The sequence below is a fragment of the Barbus barbus genome, assembly GCF_936440315.1.
Source record: "Barbus barbus genome assembly, chromosome: 4".
In the NCBI taxonomy this organism is placed as follows: domain Eukaryota; kingdom Metazoa; phylum Chordata; class Actinopteri; order Cypriniformes; family Cyprinidae; genus Barbus; species Barbus barbus.
The window spans coordinates 2,285,232-2,308,503 of NC_136732.1; positions in this window are offsets into that span (position 1 = coordinate 2,285,232).

The following is a 23,272-nucleotide window of genomic DNA, read 5'->3' on the forward strand; positions in this document are numbered from 1 at the left end:
TTAATAGTTAGTTACTAGTGAGAATTGGTCCCCAAACTGAAGTGTGATAATAATAAATAATATGTTTTCTTAGTATTTCATTAGTCTCTTTGGTTGTTAATTAGCCCCACAACTATTCTGTTTCTTCCTGATTGTGTTCTCCTCTGCATTTAAGCCCTCTGTTTCCCTCAGTGCTCCGTCTGGTATTGATTTGGGGATGTTGGTTTATAGTTTTGTAGATTTACATTTGGATTACTCCTGGAATTTGCATTACTTATGGCTATAAAACTTTGCAATATCTTCTTGGACTTTACACCTTCGTCGTGCACTTGAATGGGCAGCCAACACGTTACAAAACCATAAGATGCATGTTTATTAATATGAATTCTTCATTTGTACAGAAAATAAAAAGCCAATAAATTGATCAGCCATAGAAGTTCGGTGTCCATTTGTTCTTCATACACAACGCAGAGTCAGCATCCCATGTGGGACCAATTTACAAGAAATACTTTGGTTCCAATTGCATAAACCCACTTTTATTTATTATTGACTTCTCCATCTCTTCTATTTCACTTTGCAGTTTCTGAAAAGCATCTTTAACCTTTTCCAACCTCCCACCATTGACTCTTATTTTCAAAATTATATTTTAGTAACTTCCACTCCTTCCATTAAGAGATAACTCTCTCCCAAAAAAGGGTATCATGCAATAATTATTTGATAAAATGCAAGTAATAGTGAGATCTAAAAGTATTTGTTTTGTTTTCATCAATAACCATACACTGTAAAAAACTTTTACTATGATCTACTCAATTTTTTTGGTGAAACATTTTTACACTAAAAAATATTGAGTAAATTTTAAAGATGTGAAATCATTTAAATATACTTTAAGAGTCAAGTGAGTGTAACTAAAAAAATTAAGTAGATTCAAATAATTACATTAACTAGTATCATAAATAAAAATGAGTAAATATAATTAAAATCCTTAATCAATGCAATAGTAATTCTAAATCAAACACACTAAAACATTTAAGTAGATTAAAATAATTAGATTAAATGATCTTATAAATAAAATGAGTAATTATAATTCAAATCCTCAAGCAATGCAATAGTAATTTAGTAGCAAATCAGAATTTCAAAAACACGATAATGGTTATAATGTAAAGAACCAAAAAGGTCACATCTATGATTCTTGCCACTCTGGATGTAAATGTGGTCTCTTCTTGTCACTTTTTCCTGAGTTGTCTGCTTGTCGTTTCATTTTCTTTCCACTTCTTCTTTTCCATTTGTTGGCCCACATCTGCTCCAAAGTATTTTGATCATCTTATTAGCCATCTCCCATCAATCATTCCATCTTCACCAGGGTGACTCTTTACGAGTCGTTGCAATGGTCTTTCCCTCGTTGGCAAGGGAGGGTCGTTACTAGCACGCCCTTCACCCCTCGCTTCATGCTGTGTGGGGTTGTTGAATGGTGGAGCAAACCATTCCCTGGCCTTGACAGAATTGTAACCTGTAAATGGAAACCTTCACAGTTTTTGTTGGTGATATCAAGCATGCTCATCTGCTCATTTGCTCATCTGGCCAGTTGTCCTGTGGAAACTTCATGTGGGTTGAGGGCTGTCCTGGCCCCTTTTTTGAGCTCTCACAAACCCAGTTTTGTCAATATAATGAGTATAGGGCTAATACCCATCTATAATATAATAAAGAATTTGGTTTTACTCAGTTATTTGCATCCTTATTATTTTTCAAATGATTTCAAATTTATTCTCAACAATTTACTAATTCATTTATCTTTTTGTTTTATAAACTGAGTTCCACTGTATCATTAGATAATTTCCTGGGCCTATCTTGCTCAGTAGCATAGGCATTTTGACCTGGAAAACACTCAACCCACTTTGTTAACATTCAGAAAGATAATATTTCTCCCTTTTGACAGAATCAGCTCCATCATGATATGCTGAAAAGTGAAAGTGAAAAGAAAGTTAGATATGGGGTGGACAGAGCAATCTTGCTTGCTTTGCCTTCCCATGTAATGTGCTGCGCAAGTGTGGCACTGTTTTTCTTTCTGCCACAATAATAACCTAGGTACTGACCAGGAAACTTAGCCATATTCATCCATGGTCATTATCTTACTGGGCATAATTTGCCCTGTGGGCCCACATTTTAAAATTTGCATACAGCTGTTTTGGCAAAATAATTGATTTGCCTCAGTGTCTCGTCAGACACCTTCATTCACTCCACAACACCATCATTCACACTCTTTCACACCACCCTTTTTGGCCAAAAATGTTTTTTCTTGAGATGTCATCTGATTGTGACCTGAATGGTTTTAGCTGTGGAATGTCATGTATTCTGAATAGAATAAAACAAACAATTTTTGTTACACTCTACTGAGCAGTAACAATGCAGTATAAACCTCTTTTTGTTTTTTTTTACACAATTTAATAGATTTATTTGTTTAGAATAATTGTCTGCTTTGTGCAATTGAGAGAGCCAATTTTAATTTCTCAAATGTCACTTGTGTGTGTAATTTAAAGTTTAGTCACATGCTTTTTCTTATTGCTCATGAGCTACTTTGAGAAGAGGATAGGAGATCTCTGTACAATCTAGGATCCATGGCCATCAACATTTCTATCTTGTTACCCCCAGTGATGATAGCATTTATGATTTCATGATTTTGGATCTCTGGATTAAAAACATTCATTGTTATTTTATTCAATCTAGCCCTAGTAAATTACCATTAAACAAAATGGAGTGACCAGTATTTTTTATTTTAGAAGCAATATTGTTTTTTATTTTTTTATATATTGATTTATATTTTATTAGACAGTTTGTCTACCCTTTTTGGTGCTATTTTTTTATTTTTTATTAATTTGTAAAGCTCAGCACTGTTTTCAATGATTAAGTTGTAAATTTCCCCTTAGTTGGTTAATGAGATAGCCCTCACTATGCCAAATCCAGCTCCATTTTTATCTGATTTGCGAGTCAAGCACCCACTTCTGTCTGTCATAATTCCTTTTTCTTTCAGACATATGGCTGGACTGGTACCTACTGAAAAGCAGATTGAGAATGTTAGTTAAAATACAGAATTCAGAGAACTGCTGAGAGACCAGTGAATAATCAAAATTAATACAGTTAATAAAATAATTAACAATTTGAAGCAGTCTCTATAGTGAGTGATCATTAAATATGCAGCACCTGTGCACACAAAGGGAAGGGATGGAAGTGCTCATCAGTCTGTTGAAGCTGTTTAGCTGTTGCACTGGGTCGTCAGTCAGTGATGGCACTCAAAGGTCTAATGTTGTGGTGTATGGTCTCCGTTGTTTCTCTGCCTCTTCCTCATTCTGGCTTTTGATTGATCCTGCCAGTTTTGCATTTCAGGATGTTCTCATTACCCTTAGGAAAAGTCTCAAGTGAAAGATTCACCTTTTCCTGCTTTAAGTCAGCCTTTCTCCATGTTGACGTGTACCCTCCTCTTTCAGGAGGGAGTTGACAATCCATCAGCCCCTCACTCTTCTTCTCTCTGCAGCTGAGTCTTTGCTTCGTTGTGACTCATTGTTAGACAGACTCCAGTTATTTGCTTCCCTTCATCAAGGCTCTGTTCCAGAAGCCATCTGAAATTTTTAACACTCAGAGACTGCATTAATCATATTGAACCTTTATAAACTCTCGACTAAATTGTGTCTGAGCAATCAGCTCTTTATCTAATTTTCATTTTTCAACCATCTCTTTCAATGGTTCCTTAATAAAAAGGTTAAATAAAAATAAATAAATGAAAAAAGTCATTTGGTCAAAAACAGCAGTTCCCTTATTCTATTTTAGTCAAGCAAGTTCTTCATTGCAGAAAAACAGCAAGCAGTTTTTTCTTTGCAACCAGCAGAAAGCAGCTACCTTTATTATCTAAGAATACTACAATAAAACAAAAGAATCCTTCATTCTACAACAGCATGACATGCGTATGGTAAAACTAAAGACTTCAATCATAATTTTTCTTCTATAATTGCATATATGGTTCAGAATAATCTATAATGGTGAATATATTTTCCCAACCAAAATAAAGTAATTCCTTTTTGTCTTTTGTTATTTAATCAACAAGTTCCATTTTTACTGTAAAATGTCCTATAGACTATAGAATTAAAATTTCTGTGAACTTGGTCACCCAATCTTGCTCTCATTCAACATTTCACTGCACAAGTTATCTTTAGTTAACTCAAACCTAAATGTTTGAAACTCTATAATGTATTTACTTTCACACTGTCTCCCAGGGATAACAAGATACAAATTTGAGACGTCTTCAGATATCAGATATAAAGTTTTAAGTTTAATGGTTTAGAATACAACTTTTTTTTTTTTTCTTTGTTTCTTTGTCTGCCTCTTTTAGAATTTTTTTTGCCTGTTTTATACTTTTCAATGAGTTTTCTCCTTCCTTTTTGAACAAGGCTAGCACTTCCCTCTCTTTATCCTGTTTTGCTTCTCTTTTTTCTCTCTTTTTACTGTTGCCTTTAGTTTTATGATTTTTTTTTATCAGAGTTTCCATTTCCTCACACAATGATACATCAAATGTCCCTTCCTTTGGCCATTTTGTCATTTGTTTGGTTCTCAGCTGCCATTTGTTTGAGAGCTTGTGTATCAGCTCTTTACACACTGGATATTTTAATCCAAGTATTTACACCGGAGTGGCTGCCATAATTTTTCCTATAATATGAAAATCCTATATTTAAAGCTCAATCTATATTTTATACAACAATTCAATTTATTATTATTTTTTCAAATAATATATTCTCCACCCTTCTTAAATTATTATTTGATCACTTTCTTCTATTTCCTTCAGTATCATGCACTTTTAGGCCTGGTAATTATTATAACCCTTGCACATTTTCAATATAGAGTGACTTCATACTATAAATTGTAATTTTTATTTTATTTATTTATTTTGTATTTTTTATCACTTAGTATCCAAAAGTGCCAACCTATCACTTAGACATTCTTTGTTTTTTCGGTTCTAAATATCCTTTTATCAACAATTCAAATTAGATGTTAATTATTAAAATTTAATTATTTAACATAGAACATATACCTCTATTTTATTCTACTGTCTAAACAGCATTAGTCTTTTAAAGTTTCCTAAATATTCTCCCTATCTTAATCCCACAACATATCCATTCAAATGTGTATGAAAAGCTACAATGCCAATCTTGATCCAATCTTTATTGAAACAATTCTCCTAAACACATTCACTCCATCTAGTCCCTTTATTTATAGGGCTCATATATTCATTCATATATTCTCTTTCCTAGCGTAACACCAGCCGCGCCCATCTCTGCTGCCTGACCACACTCATGTTCAGAGCTTATTTTCTTATACAACCACACTTATAGTCACACATACACTAAGACAGACACAGATGACACATACATTAGAACACACTACACTTACACTCTTCCTGAGCGACCTGTCAGATACTTCCTCTTTCACTGATACACTTCCTCAACACAATAAAAAAGTAGAATCCTGCAGGAATTTTTGCCTACCCGTACAGACCTCTATATATTTTATTACATATAGAGCGGTATCCGCAGGACTTTGCGCGCTTTCCTATACTTTATCTGCTTAACGTTTAATGTTATCCATCAAAGGCCCACTTAACACTAAACACAGACCACTGCATGCAATGTATATCTGCTTAACGTTTACGTCATCCATCAAGGCCCACTTGACAGTAAACACAGATTTTTGCATGCACAATCTGCCCTAATTCACTGCTATCCATCAAAGGCCCTCTTAACAGTAAAACAGATCTGTGCATGCAATTATTTATTCTGGAATCAAAACCCCCCTTTCTTTCTTTTTGTTCTTTAAATTTGGAAGAGCAATTTTTAAGAGTTTTTACCACCAAGGGCATACTGGCAAACAACACAAACTAATTATATAAGCATAAACTGCCTACCTTTTTAGTGGCCACTTAATTTGTGTTGCTCGTCAAGTAAGCCCAAACGTGGTCTTTCACCCTCTGCTCCTTTCCATCCTGTTCGTGACGCCAATTTGTGGTGGCTCCTGCCAGTGCTATGAGGAATCATTTTCAGAGTCTTGGGGTTTTGATGCCAGAATTTAGATTTTATTATCAGAGACAATAAAACCGAGAGACGCTGCAGCGAAATCTCCCGACTGTCTGTTCGTTCATGCTTAAATACAGGTTCTGCCCCTAAGGCGTGTTCTATACATTTCCTATACCGTTATTGTTGTTAGGAAACAGTCTCCATCTGTCTATACATTTCCTATACCGTTATTGCTTAACAGTCTCCATCTGTTTCCTAGAGCAGACAATAGGCCCCAATTTATGTTACGTTAAAGGAAGAGACCCTATCATGTCAAAACAGGATGTGCAGCTTTACCTTACACCATACGTCTGCACATTCCATTCTTCTGCAGGCCTCTACACATGCAGGCAGATACAATTTTATAATAGTAGCATAACTTGATACATAAATGGCTATTTTCACATTGATTACACTTGATTAATTTGTATTTTGATTAATAAAACTGTTCGACAACAGCGACGAAGAGTTTACTTTCTCCTCGCGACTCAGATGACGAACGTTTGCATTTTGAAGAACATCTGGACCCAGCGAAGGATATAATTCCTGACGAGTAATCCTTTTATTATTACCTTCATGATTTAAAATATTGCTCAGCTATATATATATATATATATATATAAAACATCTAAATTTGTGTTGTTGTTGTTGTGGATGATCTTAAAACAGGTCTATTTGTTTATACTGTTATCAGCACATGTTAAAGTATATTCGTCTCTTGTCTCTGAGAGAATATGCGCTGTTAATGCAGAGTTAGAAAACTCCATCAGTTTTTTTACTTTCACTTTCTGTATGACTGAAGTTAAGACGTTCACCGGCATAACTATTGCGCTAAGTTTGCACGTTGCTTTTGTGATATCCATTGGCTCGCTTCCATGGTTTAAAACAGAAATATTTCCAGTATTGCGACGTAACTGCAACCCCCATGCATATGTATCTTAAACGCAGGTATACATGAAAGAGGAATCAAATCAGTATGCCGCGCTGTCTGAAACACGTCTCTATGCTTGTGCGTGCTTCGCAAGTAACGAATTGAGTTCTCTTTCGTTTCTTCTTCTTGTGGTTTTAAATAGCTTGAACGTGTAAATTGGCAAATTAATATGCAAATCACACGCCGAACGGTGGGGTCTGGACCTGGTCCGTATATCACGGATCAACTGCGATCCGTTTAAGCCCTAATAGCCTATATGACAGAGCAGAGCAATCTTTTATTTACTAATTTAACATGAAATCGTCAAATTGCAACTCGATATCAATCGCATACAATGAAAATACAGAATAATTAGAAAAATCATTTTACGCACAATAAATAACAGAGCGTCATATCTATACACATATTCCCCAGAACTTTCTCGCGACCGGTAGGAATTCTTCCACAGCCCGGTAGTGGGTCGCGACCCGGTGGTTGGGGACCTCTGCTTTAACTGTCTTCAAATCCCAACAATTCATTGCCTGCAACATGTATGTATTTTGTTTGTGTTATTTAGTTTAGTTCATGTACCCTAGGTTAGTGGAATAGCAAATAAACTCTCTCATTTATAAAGAAATCTTCTGTCTTCTGTTGTGTAATATTCTTGTCAAAACCTTTGCCCAGAGCCGCTACCTGCGCTCGTAAATTTACCAAACCAATACTGTATTATTCTCGTGGCCACAAAATAATCAGAATTGTTAAGATATACTGATTTTAACACTCGCTGGACGATCGTTGATAAAGTATAAATTAGACGTTTTGATTAATATCAATTAATCAAGTCAATATCGAATCCTTAATATTAAAATAAGAGCTAATTTTTACAGCGTTATACCCGGCCATTCTGTATTCTGCTTCCTGGAGACAGGAGCTCGACTGTGCCCCCACCCCCATGCACTAGCCTGAGGGCTACCTGTGGGCATGTCACTGGTACTGAATTCTGGTCTATTAGCAGGATTCTAGGCCTGCGTCATTGGGCCTCAATGCTTGCTGGTGAAACCCGACTCAATGGGATAGACAGAGATATTACTTATTGGACCAAAAAACAGTACACAGAATCTCTTGGATTACAATTTGCAACTAGACGGATGCACTGTCACGTCCTCTAAAGTCAAAAATCTGGGTGTTATATTAGACAGCAACTTGTCCTTTGAAAATCATATTTCCCATGTTACAAAAACAGCATTCTTCCATCTTAGAAACATTGCCAAGCTTCGAAGCATGCTACCTGTTTCTGATGCAGAAAAGCTAGTTCATGCATTCATGAGCTCTAGACTGGACTATTGTAATGCACTACTAGCTGGTTGTCCTGCATCTTCAATAAACAAGCTACAGATAGTCCAAAATGCAGCGGCTAGAGTTCTTACCAGGTCAAGAAAATATGATCATATTACCCCAATTTTACAGTCTCTGCACTGGCTACCTATTAAGTTCCGTATTGGTTACAAAATATTATTATTTACCTATAAGGCCCTTAATGGTTCAGCTCCTGCGTACCTAACTCGTCTTCTATCACGTTACAGTCCTTCACACTCCATAAGGTCGCAAAACTCTGGACATTTGGTAGTACCTAGGATAGCGAAGTCCACTAAAGGAGGTAGAGCTTTTTCACACTTGGCTCCCAAACTCTGGAATAGCCTTCCTGATAACATTCGGTGTTCAGATACACTCTATCTGTTTAAATCTAGATTAAAGACACATCTCTTTAGCCAAGCATTCACATAATGCATCTTATAATCTTGTACTGCAGTTATATCTGATCAAATGCACATTATATTCTTTAGCTTGGGTTGAACAAATAATATTTGCTTGGCTGGGAATTGCAGCTATGCTAATTTTGTCTCTATTTGTTCTTTGTTTCTACTAGGAATTACACAAGCTTCAGTCTGGATCCAGAACACCTGAGAAGAGATGATGCCAACCCCTCAGAGGACCTGAGATGATGCCAACCCTGACACAACATATGGAACTACCAAACTTTGCTATAAGTTTGATTGCAACATATAATCATTGCTGTAAATAGTGTTCATCGTCTGTTTGATTAAACCAACTCATCCAGGGAATAATTAACATGTATATTCAAATAAGACAGTTACAACAAATAGGCTTTATTATTTAATTATTTATTCTTGATTGTTCTTGTTTGCCAACAGGTTACTTTCTAGACATTAGTTGTCATTTAAGATAGCTTAAATAACTGTTATATGTTTTAATTAAAATAAAGAAATTAATTTATAACAGCAATCATCATCATCATTTGTATCATGTTATGTGGGTTACTTAATGGAAGTCAGTACCAGAATCTTCTTATTTTGATAGAATACAAAAAAACAAGCTAAAATAGGAATTATCCTTAATATTTTTCTCATAACTATCTTTTTCTGAGTCTTCTTGAACATCTCTCTGGTGTAGTATCCTTCTCTATTTTTATAAATAATTGTGTTGATCTTCTCCAGCAGTTCAGTGACTTGAGCTTGATCTTTCTTCTCCATATTATTTAAGGCATGATATCTACCTTCACATTCATCCACTAACTTCTTCAGCAAATGGTTTTTCTGCAAAAACTCTTCTATTGTTTTTTCTAATTTATCAGCTCCAGTGAACAACATCATGGTGAATCTTTTAACATCTTCTCCAAAGTTCTTCTGAATCCATTTCACTGCATTCTTCTCCTCCTTTGTGAATCTCCCCAGTCTGATGATCAGCAGAATCACATGAGGACCAGGAGCAGACATCTGCAAACTCTTCTCAATCTCAGCCTTCACATGTTTTTCAGTCAGGGACGTGTGAAAAAGCCCAGGTGTGTCGATCACAATTATGTCTTTTGCTCCTTTTTCCGTTCGTTGTTGTACACATTTTTCAGTTGTAGACCCAGGAAAGTAACCAACGCCAAATGCCTCCCTGCCCAAGATGGTGTTTCCTGTTGCACTTTTTCCTGCACCAGTTTTACCCACCAGAACAATCCTGAGGTCAAACACTGTGAAAAAAAGATTTATGTAAACTAATGTAAAAGGAGTTCACATTTGAATTTAAGACTTACGATTTCATGATTTACTCACCTTAAAGGAAAGCACTCACAAAACAGACTACAGCTGACCCCGCAATCCTCAGATTTTTAATCAGTCAACAGTACTAAAATGAGTTCAACGCTGAAACATGTTATTAAACCTTTTTCTGTGTGTGTGTGTGTGTGTGTGTGTTGTAAATGACATTGTAAAATCCAGTAATTTTTGAATAATGATGTTTGTCAGTGGGCAGCCTTGTATAACTGAATGCTCATTGGGTAAAACGTTGTTATTTTTTAAATTAAACCAATTTCATATCAGTGTATACAGGCAAACTGGAACAATTTTGAAATGCATTATGATGAAATTTTTAATTATGGTCAATTTACATATTTGTAGTCTATCATATTATATTAATGCACTCATTAATAGACACAAATTTTATTTATATTTATTTCACTTCCACATAAACCACTTAGATATCTGTACGTGAGGACTGATCTTCTCAATACAACATCAGTAAAATGTCATTTCATATAGATTCATCTAGTCTACATTGTGATCATCCTCTCCCTTGACAAACAACCATGTTAACGTAAGGTCCAACAAGGCTACACATGCACTAAATAACATATATCCAGTATTGAAGTTAACTTCTTAATTTTACTCTTAATTAATAAGCTCACATATTGATAGATAAGGGGAATAAAAGTCATAAGGGAAACTTACTCATTGATTTTGGCTGTGTAAATGTCTCGTAACCTCAGATTTGTCCAGCTCCAGCCCTGATCTGCATCTCACAGGCGAGGAGATGAATGAAATAGTTTTCTTGGCTGTGATGCATATTAAGCAGATGAAGAGCTCCTCCTACTCATTCATATTCACAAATATTCATGAACAGAAAAACAGAGATGTCCCTAGTGCACACTGCCTGTTCTTGTAAATCATCACTGTTCTTGTAAGGGGCTTCATTATTGCAGAATTTAGTTCCTTTTAATTAAATAAACCTGAATCAACTAATAAAGGTCTGTGGGTTTTACTTGCAGCTAAGTGCATTGGAGCATTTAAATAGCCTAACTGTTTCATGTACACAGACTGAAATACTGAAACTGTCCATATTTTGCTGTTAATTGGTTCATTTAAGTAAATCACATGCTTTTAAAATAAACAATTAGGTTTAACATCTCAAGTTTAATGATTCAAATTACATTGATTGAAATATATAGTTCAGTAATGAAACTCTAGATCAGGGCTGTCCAAACTCGGTTCTGGAGGGCCGGTGTCCTGCAGAGTTTAGCTCCAACCCTAATTAAACACACCTGAAGCAGCTAATCAAGCTCTCACTGACAATCTACGCAATATCGCATTCATAATCGCAGATAAATCGCCTTCAATTATGAATGACACCGCATAGCTTGTCAGTGAACAACGGCTCTGTGTATTAATGCCGCTCCATCTGAAAGCAGGTGATGGAGATTTACCACTAATCACGGAACCGGCTTTACTGTCAAGATGCGCATGATCTTTGCATTCGATATATCGCACAGCCCTAATATCCGCTCATACATGTACTCCTACTGCATTGCAATGCTTTTCAGAAGAGGGAGCGCTCATTCTTAAAGGGGCCATATCTCTATTTCACTCGTTACCTTGGATCAGTGATAGTGAAGGGTTTATTATGAAAGTCATGTTTAGTGATAGTTTAAAGATAATTAATCATGAATTTGTTTAAAATATAAAGATACTAATAATAAACTAGATAAAACAAGTTTGCCAAGACAAACTTTAAGTTGGCTTGAGAAAGCCGGAAGGTTTGAAAAGTTTAAGTTTAAAAGGTTTATGAACTTTAAAAAAGTTTTAAGTTTGATAGTTTTCAGTCTGAAATAGTTTGAAGATTAAAGTAGCTTTAAAAGCTTAAAGTTTGAAGGCAATATAGTCTATCAGCGATAGATAAGAAATATTAGATAGATAGATAGATAGATAGATAGATAGATAGATAGATGCTAAGGACTGGTTGCTAGGGTGTTGCTATGTGGTTGCTAAGGTACCTGGGGCGGATGCTAGGGTGTTGCTATGTGACTGCTGAGGTACCCAGGTCGGCTGCTAGGGTGTTGCTATGCGGTTGCTAGGGTACCCGGGGTGGTTGCTAAGATGTTGCTATGCGGTTGCTAGGGTACCTGGGACGGTTACTGGGGTACTTAAGCTTAAAGACAGACAGATAAGAAATATTAGATAGATATGATGCGATTTCAAGTTTTTCTTTCTCTTTGGAGTGTTACAAGCTGTTTGTGCATAGATAAGATCCCTGAAGTTGCAAAGACTAAAGTCTCAAAACCAAAGAGAGATTCTTTATCAAGTTAAGACTCTGCCACACCCCCCTTAAATGGCTCGTTCAAACAGGCCCCCACATGTCTACGTCACGAAGTGTAGAAATATTTGCGTAAGGCGTGGTTTCAGTAACCGCAGTAGTGTTGATGCAGCCTGTCAGGGAGACGCTGTGTGTTTTTAGGCGAAAGCAAAAGCACTTTATTTGGCCTTACGAAAGTGATGCATTTAGGAATCATTAAGATTACTTACAATAGAACAGCACAACCCAGATGTTATCACAACGCATTTTATGGATGACAGTTTTGTGAACCTAGGAGAGGAGGTAATTCTGACTTTGCTATGACAATCTGGCGCTTCTGAATCAGCAACTGTATGTTTTGTTATAAGTATTTGCTATTGACTGTTCAAATGCGGAGTTGCGTGTCGTTTGTGTGTGTGTGTGTGTGTGTGTGTGTGTGAGAGAGAGAGGGAGACACGGTCACACAACCACGGCTTGTGTACTACAAACACACACGAGCTTCATCACTGTGTCTGTCACGCGACTCTGTTCCCCTCTCGGGCTTGAACTTGAAGTCTTTACATTTATTTTGAAAGCTAAAGCTCAATATTATGGAAAGGTGCGTTACATTTCCAACTCGTGCTTGTGGTGTTCGGCCAATCACAATGCACTGTGCCAGTTGGCCAATCAGAGCAGACTGCGCTTGTCGGAAGGAGGGACTTTGTAGAAAACGACGCGTTTGAGAGAGGCGGGGCATAGAGGAACTACAATAATGTACAGTATTTGAAAAATAATGTGTTTTTTTTACATTAAAGCATGTCAACATATTCTGTTACACCAAATAATGATCTTTAAAAAAGCATCATATGACCCCTTTAATAGCAGCAGAATGGCATAGCAAATTCAGATGCATTGTTAGAAATATTAGCAGCAGTCTGCATAGCAACCGATTCTTATTGCTAATGTAGCAGGGGCAACAGAAAGTACTTTTAGTTGCATGAAATTTCAGTGATAATGCATGGATGGGCTACAGCAATTCTAGCACTTTCATGGAGCGTAGCAGCAGTATCCATAGAATTTCAGATTGTGTTATTAGCGAATTAGCAGTATGTATAGCTAATCAAATTATGCATTTAGTTGTGGCAGCAGTAGGTAGACCGTAGTTTACATTTACATTTATTCATTTTGCAGACACTTTTTTTTTGCAGAAATTGTCATAGTTGGGTTAACTTGAAGAGCAGTGAATGGGAGAGTACCACAAATGTATTTTTTGCATTCCCATTTGTTCAAATAACAAAAGAAAAACTCCACGATAGTGTTTTGACGATGTCAAATTTACCACCCCATAGATGCTGCATTAGAAACACCCTTGCATTAGCGTTAACTAGTCTTTTGTAATTTGATGCAAAGGTTCTATAATACAAATAAGTGTTATAAATGTACATACAAAAAAAAAAAAAAAAATATATATATATATATATATATATATATATATATATATATATATATATATATATATATATATATATATATATATATATACACACTTTCAAGGATGACCACTAAACATGTCAATCTCAATGTATTTTTTCTGTATGCCTTGGTAAAGCGCTTTGAGATGTAACTTTTAAAGGCGCTATAGAGAATACAGTTTATTATTATTATTATTATTAAACGCGTCATCAATCTTGTGAAAAGGGTCCATTTATTGTTTTTTTTGTTTTTTTTTTACTTTTGAATGCAGAGGGACATGTTCCACAGTTACAGTACTACAAGTAAGTTAACATTCATCATTGAAAATGTTGCAGCACAGAATTGCAATTCTGCATCCTGTCTGCGGCTTGAGTTCAAATTCAATTCAAATTCATCAACCACATTGCAATTTAAAATGCATTCTCAGTCTTATTCCGAACAGCACAGGTTCATTGTTTGTAATGTTCAGGTACACTTTGTTATTGAAAGGGTCACAATCCATCTGAGAATATATCTGATGAAAAATATATGAAATGAAATTGAAAGTGCATAGTACAGTGTCTTATGAGAGTTACCTTTGTTTACAGGAAAGAACCCATACACCAGAGATCCATTGCATGTGTGCGTGTTATCAGGTTTACACAGATTAACAGCACTGTCAAAGCCATCAACAACACAACAATCTTATTCCAAGTCTGTATAGTATACTAAATCTCTATATTAGTAGTAGTTGATGGGTAGTAAATGGGATTTCCTATTATAATTCTTGTATAAATTATTAGCAGCATTTTATAACTTGATATTAAATGTGAAACTACAAGGAATATTTGTACGTTTTAACATTCACAATTTAAAATGGCGAACAAGAAAAGGTTATCAGTCACAGGACCTATATTATATGCTATGCCCTGCCTTTAATTAAAGTTTAATCTACAGTAGTCCATGGATAGTGGACAGACAAATTATGCATATGTTTGTATAAAAGCTACAAAATAATGGCAGTTCTGGTTCCTCAAAAATGGTCATGTTTAACAAGCAAATAACTCCAAAACTCTGCATGATCTAAATCCACAACTTTCCTTTCAGTAATCATCAGGGACTAAATTAACTGGCAAGCTCACAGTCACAACCCAAGAGAAATCCAACAGCGCAGATTCACCAAAGGATTGAACATAACAAATATTCCCCTAAGCACACAGCTTCTTTTATTTATTTTTTTTTGTAAAAAAAAAAAAAACTTGGAAAATTTGATGATTTCCGTACAGAGTGTCTCAAGATTTGATAATGTCCACTGAATAGGCTACCTGATTATAAGGAACTGAGGGAAGGGTGTTTTGTTAAAAAAAAAAACACACAAAAATATATAGTTGCTGATAGTCTCATGGTTAGTGTTAGGGATGGGTGATACCACAATTTTTTAAAACGATATGATACAGACACTTTTTGTTACACTTTTAACGATACCAATACCACTTATTATTTAAATGTGAATGTGATTTTTTTTTTATAGTGTTAATTTTTAGAAAAAATAAGCACAAGCAGATTTATCCTAGGCCACTAAAAAGTAAAAGAAAAATTTGATACCCAAAAATTAAGTGGATAACCGCACTAAATACATAGAGGTAGTATAATACAAAATCAAAATATGGCATAGAGGTGAAAGGGTATTGTTAAATGTATGTCTACTAGTGATGCGCGGATGAGCTAAAACGCCACCCGAATCTTCAAATAAATTATCCACCCGCACTATATTTTTGTCTGATTCATAGAAGCGCACCCGATCATCACATTCAGGGTTCATACAGTCATGAAAAACCTGGAAAAGTCATGGAATTTTAAAATTTCCAGGCCTGGAAAGTTTTGGAAAAAATAAATAAACCCAGAAAGTTTTGGAAAAGTCATGTCACAATTCTCTGTACAATAGAATTATGTTTAATCAGGTCCTGAATTTCAATGCGGTATTGCGCATATATCTACTATTCCTGCAGGTTTCGACTTTAAAATGAGGGAAATTCCTGCAAAACATTTATTCAATATAGCGTGGAGGTTAGATGAGAAAATAAATTCACACAAAGCATCAGATCAAATCAGTCATTTGAAAACAGCACGAGTATTTCAGCTGTACTGCGTCTTCTCTCTTTGACCTTCTCTTCACATTGGTGCATCTAGAGCTGATCACTGCGATACAAGACTTTAGCTCACGTTTTGGTACAGTTGACAGAATTGTCAATTGCCTAATTTTTGCATCTTCACAAAAATGTATTATTTGCACGTCTTTTTAAGCCTTTTGGTACTTGCTCTCCAGAGGCGCTTTTCTGTGCGCTCACGGTCACATCAAAGTTGTGAGTACCAAATTAAGTATGGTACCAAACAAGCAAAGTTTCTTGTGCTTAAGTGGCCAAATACACACAAAATGACGTCAAAATGGTTGTCCTGGCGAGTATCCTCATAAGCACTGTCAGTTTTGTCTTAAGTTAATGTAAACAGTTGCGAATGAAAACGCTGATGTGTATCGGTATTGGATCCGTGAAATAGGTCTTGAAGATGATCATTAATGCTTCATCTTATCCACCCGCGACCCACCTGCAAATAATCAGAATGCTATTTTTTATAACCCGACGCACGGATTATCCACAGCACCTGCGGATATAACAGTCATCCGCGCATCACCACATGTCTACGGTTTGGTCAAATATGCATTCTGTGTACAATTTTAAATTGTGTCGCCTTGGCATGGTTGAATACATTACATCTACATTTAGTTATTTATGGGGTTGGGGGTAATCTGGTCAGAAGTGGTCAAAAGTGGACAGAAGGGACGAATTAAATGGGTTTGTGTCTCCAATGTCCACTTGTGATCCGATCGACCAAAACGCATCTTAATACCAAGTGTAAACAGGGCCTGAGTGTCTCTTGCCAAGGGACATCAAAACCAGCATCCTTCGCAAGAAGTGCAATCATTCAGTTTGCAAGCACCTTTGACATCTTTTTCTTTTGGCCGAGACCAGCTGTGGACGAAACCACTTCCTCCTCATCAGATTTCTGCAATTTCCTCATAAGACGCAGAGCGGCTGGTGTGCGAGGAATGTGCAACCTTGTTTTTCTGAAGGGGGACACTAGCGTATGGGATGATATTAGACTGATTAATGATTAATAGATGCACGCACAATTCTCCATGTACTGCATACATCTTACTAACCACAAACAAATGTCTTTCAATTTGAGTTGGTGGAATTCGGGATTAAATGTTTATGCAGTGATTTGAACAAATACACATGTTTGTGTATAAAAATATTGTGATCTGCATTAATACAGTGGGTACGGAAAGTATTCAGACCCCCTTAAATTTTTCACTCTTTGTTATATTGCAGCCATTTGCTAAAATCATTTAAGTTCATTTTTTGTTTCATATTGACAGAAAAACACAGAATTGTTGACATTTTTGCAGATTTATTAAAAAAGAAAAACTGAAATATCACATGGTCCTAAGTATTCAGACCCTTTGCTCAGTATTTAGTAGACGCACCCTTTTGATCGAATACAGCCATGAGTCTTTTTGGGAAAGATGCAACAAGTTTTTCACACCTGGATTTGGGGATCCTCTGCCATTCCTCCTTGCAGATCCTCTCCAGTTCTGTCAGGTTGGATGGTAAACGTTGGAGGTCAGCCATTTTTAGGTCTCTCCGGAGATGCTCAATTGGGTTTAAGTCAGGGCTCTGGCTGGGCCATTCAAGAACAGTCACGGAGTTGTTGTGAAGCCACTCCTTCGTTATTTTAGCTGTGTGCTTAGGGTCATTGTCTTGTTGGAAGGTAAACCTTCAGCCCAGTCTGAGGTCCTGAGCACTCTGGAGAAGGTTTTCGTCCAGGATATCCCTGTACTTGGCCGCATTCATCTTTCCCTCGATTGCAACCAGTCGTCCTGTCCCTGCAGCTGAAAAACACCCCCACAGCATGATGCTTCCACCACCATGCTTCACTGTTGGGACTGTATTGGACAGGTGATGAGCAGTGCCTGGTTTTCTCCACACATACTGCTTAGAATTAAGGCCAAAAAGTTCTATCTTGGTCTCATCAGACCAAAGAATCTGATTTGTCACCATCTTGGAGTCCTTCAGGTGTTTTTTTAGTCTTGCACTGAGGAGAGGCTTCCGTCGGGCCACTCTGCCATAAAGCCCCGACTGGTGGAGGGCTGCAGTGATGGTTGACTTTCTACAACTTTCTCCCATCTCCCGACTGCATCTCTGGAGGTCAGCCACAGTGATCTTTGGGTTCTTCTTTACCTCTCTCACCAAGGCTCTTCTCCCCCGATAGCTCAGTTTGGCCGGACGGCCAGCTCTAGGAAGGGTTCTGGTCGTCCCAAACGTCTTCCATTTAAGGATTATGGATGCCACTGTGCTCTTAGGAACCTTAAGTGCAGCAGAATTTTTTTTTGTAACCTTGGCCAGATCTGTGCCTTGCCACAATTCTGTCTCTGAGCTCTTCAGGCAGTTCCTTTGACCTCATGATTCTCATTTGCTCTGACATGCACTGTGAGCTGTAAGGTCTTATATAGACAGGTGTGTGGCTTTCCTAATCAAGTCCAGTCAGTATAATCAAACACAGCTGGACTCAAATGAAGGTGTAGAACCATCTCAAGGATGATCCGAATAAATGGACAGCACCTGAGTTAAATATATGAGTGTCACAGCAAAGGGTCTGAATACTTAGGACCATGCAATATTTCAGTGTTTCTTTTTTAATAAATCTTGCAAAAATGTCAACAATTCTGTGTTTTTCTGTCAATATGGGGTGCTGGGTGTACATTAATGAGGAAAAACATGAACTTAAATGATTTTAGCAAATGGCTGCAATATAACAAAGAGTGAAAAATTTAAGGGGGTCTGAATACTTTCCGTACCCACTGTATATCATAAATTGCTCATGCAAAAAGGAATCCGTGCATTTGTGGATCAGGTGACACGCGTGCATTTATTGACATCTTGTTTGCATTAATCTTGTTCGGTTCATTTGGATTTTGAGACTTCATTTTCGCAGTTTGCAGCATTTCACGACGCCCACACACACAACTACCAATGAACAAAGCCCAGTGCCATTCATTAACGTGTACACGATTTGAAAAATTCGCAAATGTGCATCACTACATTGAAACAAATGCTTTTCAGCCAGTGTCTGCAGAGTTAAGAATTACATCAATGTTAAGCATTTTGTACAAATAGAGACTTATTTTTTAATACAAATGTTATAGTTTGTATTAAACTATCATAATTTGTGCATGCAGCGATTAAAATGTGCATTTGTGGATCAGGCGACGTACGTGCATTCATTCACATCTCTTCTGAGTCGATTCTATTTGATTCATTTGAATTTTGAGACTTTCGTTCCGCCCGTTTAGCCTTTCCCAATCCACACACACACATCTCGCGATCCACACGCAGCTGAGCCTAAGAACATCAGCGACCACTAGATGGAACTAGCTCCAGTCACTTGTGCTCATTCCATTGTGTACACTTTTATGAATGTTACATTGTGTTTTCCTTGTTTCTTTTTGGTTTGGCTATTCTACTCTGCCCGTAGAAATATAATAAAAATGTTTTATTGAACTTGTTCTAATTTAACTAGTCTTAGGACACAGAATAGCTCATATTAATTTAGCCAAACAAGAACGTCCTGATGGTACCTTTGTGTTTTTTTTTCTGTAATTCAACGGCGCGCTGTCAGTTATTCCTTCCTTGTATTATTATTATTATTAATAATAATAATAATAATGTTTGCCGGGCATGGCCACTGTTTTCTCCGCTCCTGTTTTTGGATCCTTCGTCTACAGACTCCAGTCGTTTCCTGGACCTCACCACCGGACACTTGGCCGCCTTTGCATCCCTGCGTTGCCAAGCCAGACGGACGCTGTACACGCTTTTTCTGATTATTGTTATCCTGACCAGTGTTTCTCAATAAATACTTATTGTTCCCGCAGCTTGAATCCTCCAGTCTTTTACGACCATGACATTTATAGGCTATTAGCATAAAGCCTGGTGGCTAATGGAATGAATGTTTAGGGAAAAACAGCTAGAACACATTTTATTTAGGTCTACTTATTACTAAACTGTTTTCTGAGTCAGTATCGGCTACAAAGATGAAGTTGACAATGCTAATTCACATTTTTTTTATAAGTAGCCTATAAATATCGTCTAATTACTATTTACACTTATTGCAAATATCTGCTACTTTTACAGCATGTATAGAATAGCTACTTTCACTTAGTGTAAACAGCAAATCTCTAAAAATGCTACTGTTGTTACGTAGTGGGGCTAGTTCCATCTAGTGGTCGCTGATGTTCTTAGGCTCAGCTGCGTGTGGATCGCGAGATGTGTGTGTGTGGATTGGGAAAGGCTAAACGGGCGGAATGAAAGTCTCAAAATTAAATGAATCAAATAGAATCGACTGTGATGTGAGATGTGAATGAATGCAGGTACGTCGCCTGATCCACAAATGCACATTTAATCGCTGCATGCACAAATTATGATAGTTTAATACAAACTATAACATTTGTATTCAAAAATAAGTCTCTATTTGAATAAAATGCTTAACATTGATGTAATTCTTAACTCTGCAGACACTGGCTGAAAAGCATTTGTTTCAGTGTAGTGATGCACATTTGCAAATTTTTCAATCGTTAAAAACGTTAATGAATTGCACTGGGCTTTGTTCATTGGTAGGTGTGTGTGTGGGCGTCGTGAAATGCTGCAAACTGCGAAAATGAAGTCTCAAAATCCAAATGAACCGAACAAGATTAATGCAAACATGTCAATAAATGCACGTGTGTCACCTGATCCACAAATGCACGGATTCCTTTTTGCATGAGCAATGTATGATATATTAATGCAGATCACAACATTTTTATACTCAAACATGTCTGTATTTGTTCAAATCACTGCACAATCATTTAATCCTGAATTCCATAGACTCAAATTGAAAGACATTTGTTCGTGGTTAGTAAGATACATGCATAAAATTTATGCAGTACATGGATAATTGTGCATGCATCTATTAATCATTTTGAGTCTAATATCATCCCATACTAGCGCTCCTCCACAAAATACCTCCACCTAAAGTTATTCCCCTCTTTCCAGGTAGGATTTATTTCTCTCCAGATCACACAAGAAGGCCAAGACATCAATCATATTGAAAAATAGTGCCAATGGCCAGTGAGCTGTTTTTATTTAATAATTATATACTCTATGATTATTATAATTACAATAGCAATTGTTGTTATCATCAGCAATAAAAAATTCAAAGTAGCAAACACTGATGAGAATTGAGTGCTGCCTCTTGGGTTTGTCAGTGCACAGCAATGGCTTTTGCACCATTTTGCTTTTTTTAATTACAAAAAAATTACAAAAATATAAATATAATCTAAAACTATTTATTTGAAGGCCATGCGTCATTTCTAGCATTATTCGCCTGTCCAGGTGTCTCTCATGTTGTGTCTCTGCAGGTTTGTAAAAATTTGTATACCTGCATATTTCAACAGTAGCTGGTGTTTGCATCAGATTTTCATTCCGTATTTTGCAGATTTGCTTTGAGCTCAGAAAAAATAATTCTAAATGTCTTCAGACCTCCTCTATTTGCGCTCTCCCTTGTTTCTGTGGAAGGGGAGATGAACTCCACAGTATTCCCATTCTTGGAGAGGTAATATAAAGCCATGGCATTGAATAAAAAACAGTTTCAATGTAATACTGATTTACTTGTCTGCATTTTCCGACACGTTTATCCAAAGCGACTATAAGGTGTACGTTGGTGGCCAAAACCTGGAATACTCATTAGTATTTAATTTAATTGAAATATTCATTTACTTTAAAATAAAACAAAACAAAAACTTTTTCATTATGTAATCCATAAAGATGCATTTCTCTCTAAAGGAACGTCCAATGAGGAGATGGCAAGACATTTTAATCACCGTCTAAAATATAAAAATAAGGAAAAGCCTAAAAGAGGCCTGATTATATTTTTTTCTGGTAACACTTTATTTTAAGGTATCTTAACTAGTTGCTTATTAGCATGCATATTACTAGAATATTAGCCATTTATTAGAAGTAATTAAGCACATATTAATGCCTTATCCTCACTGGGCCTGATTGCAAAGACACTATTTAAACTGAACTGAGCTGGATGATGACATCACTGAATTCAATAATGAAATGCCTTTAACTGAAAATCTTTTTTTTAATCTTTTCATTTTACATTATTGAAACTATTTTCCTTTTTTGATATTGTGCAGTTGCTTTGACACAATTTACATTGTTAAAAGCGCTATATAAATAAAGGTGACATGAACTTATTTTACATCCCTAATCCTACCCAATACCTAAATTTAACAACTACCTTACTAACTATTAATAAGCAGCAAATTAGGAATTTATTGAGGGAAAAGTCGTAGTTAATAGTGAATAATTGTTCCCTATTCTAAAGTGTTACCTTTTTTCTGATTTTATAATGGGGTGAACGAGACGTGAGACGTGCGGATCCATTTGCAAGCTTTTATTACTGAACAGTCAAATAACAGACAGGGTCAAAACACCAGCAAACGGATATGGCACAGGCAAGACACAACAGTAATCCTAGGGCTAGTGAGAGTCGACGATCGGTGAACAATATCCAACAGGGCAAGGCAGAGAGATAATCCAGGTATACGAGCAGTGGTCCAAGAGAGGTGCAAACAGAGTCCAAACGGCAAGGCAAAGGGTTAATCCAGGAAACACGGGCAAGAATCAAAACACTAGAAAAGCACACAAGGCAATACTATGACAACGGGTTCCGTATTGCAGCTAACACTAGGAGAGTTATAAATGCAGAACAATACTGGAACTAAACAGAAAAACACAGAATGGCTCGGTAAGGCAGCTAACACTAGGGGAGTGATAAACGCAATACAATACTCGGCAGAGAGGAAGAGGAAGTCCATGGTTATGTAGGGTGTGTGATCAGTGCAATCAGCTGTGTGTCGTCAGTGCAATGGATGATGGGAATTGTAGTTTGAGGTGGCGTGCAACAGTTAGTGTAGTGCAAGAGTCTATGTGGTGAGCGAGTGACCTCTAGTGGTGAGTTAACGGAAGTTCATAGACCGTATTCATGACAAATTTTTATATTGCTCTGCTCTGAATACCCTAAAATTAAGGATTTTCTGCAACGCAATTTTGTGATGTGAATTATTTATTGTCCTATTTTTTAATCCATACAGCAAATGCTTTAAAAACAGTTTTAAAAATTACTTTATTGCATTCCAGATGATTTTAAAGAACTTTTTACTACAAATTTTACGGGTAGCTTGAACGTAAAACATTGTCATGATTTCGTTGTATTCCCATTTGTAAAATAGGCTATAAATTAATTGTTGTAGTCTAACCTGATCTCATGAAAGTGCGTGTAGCAC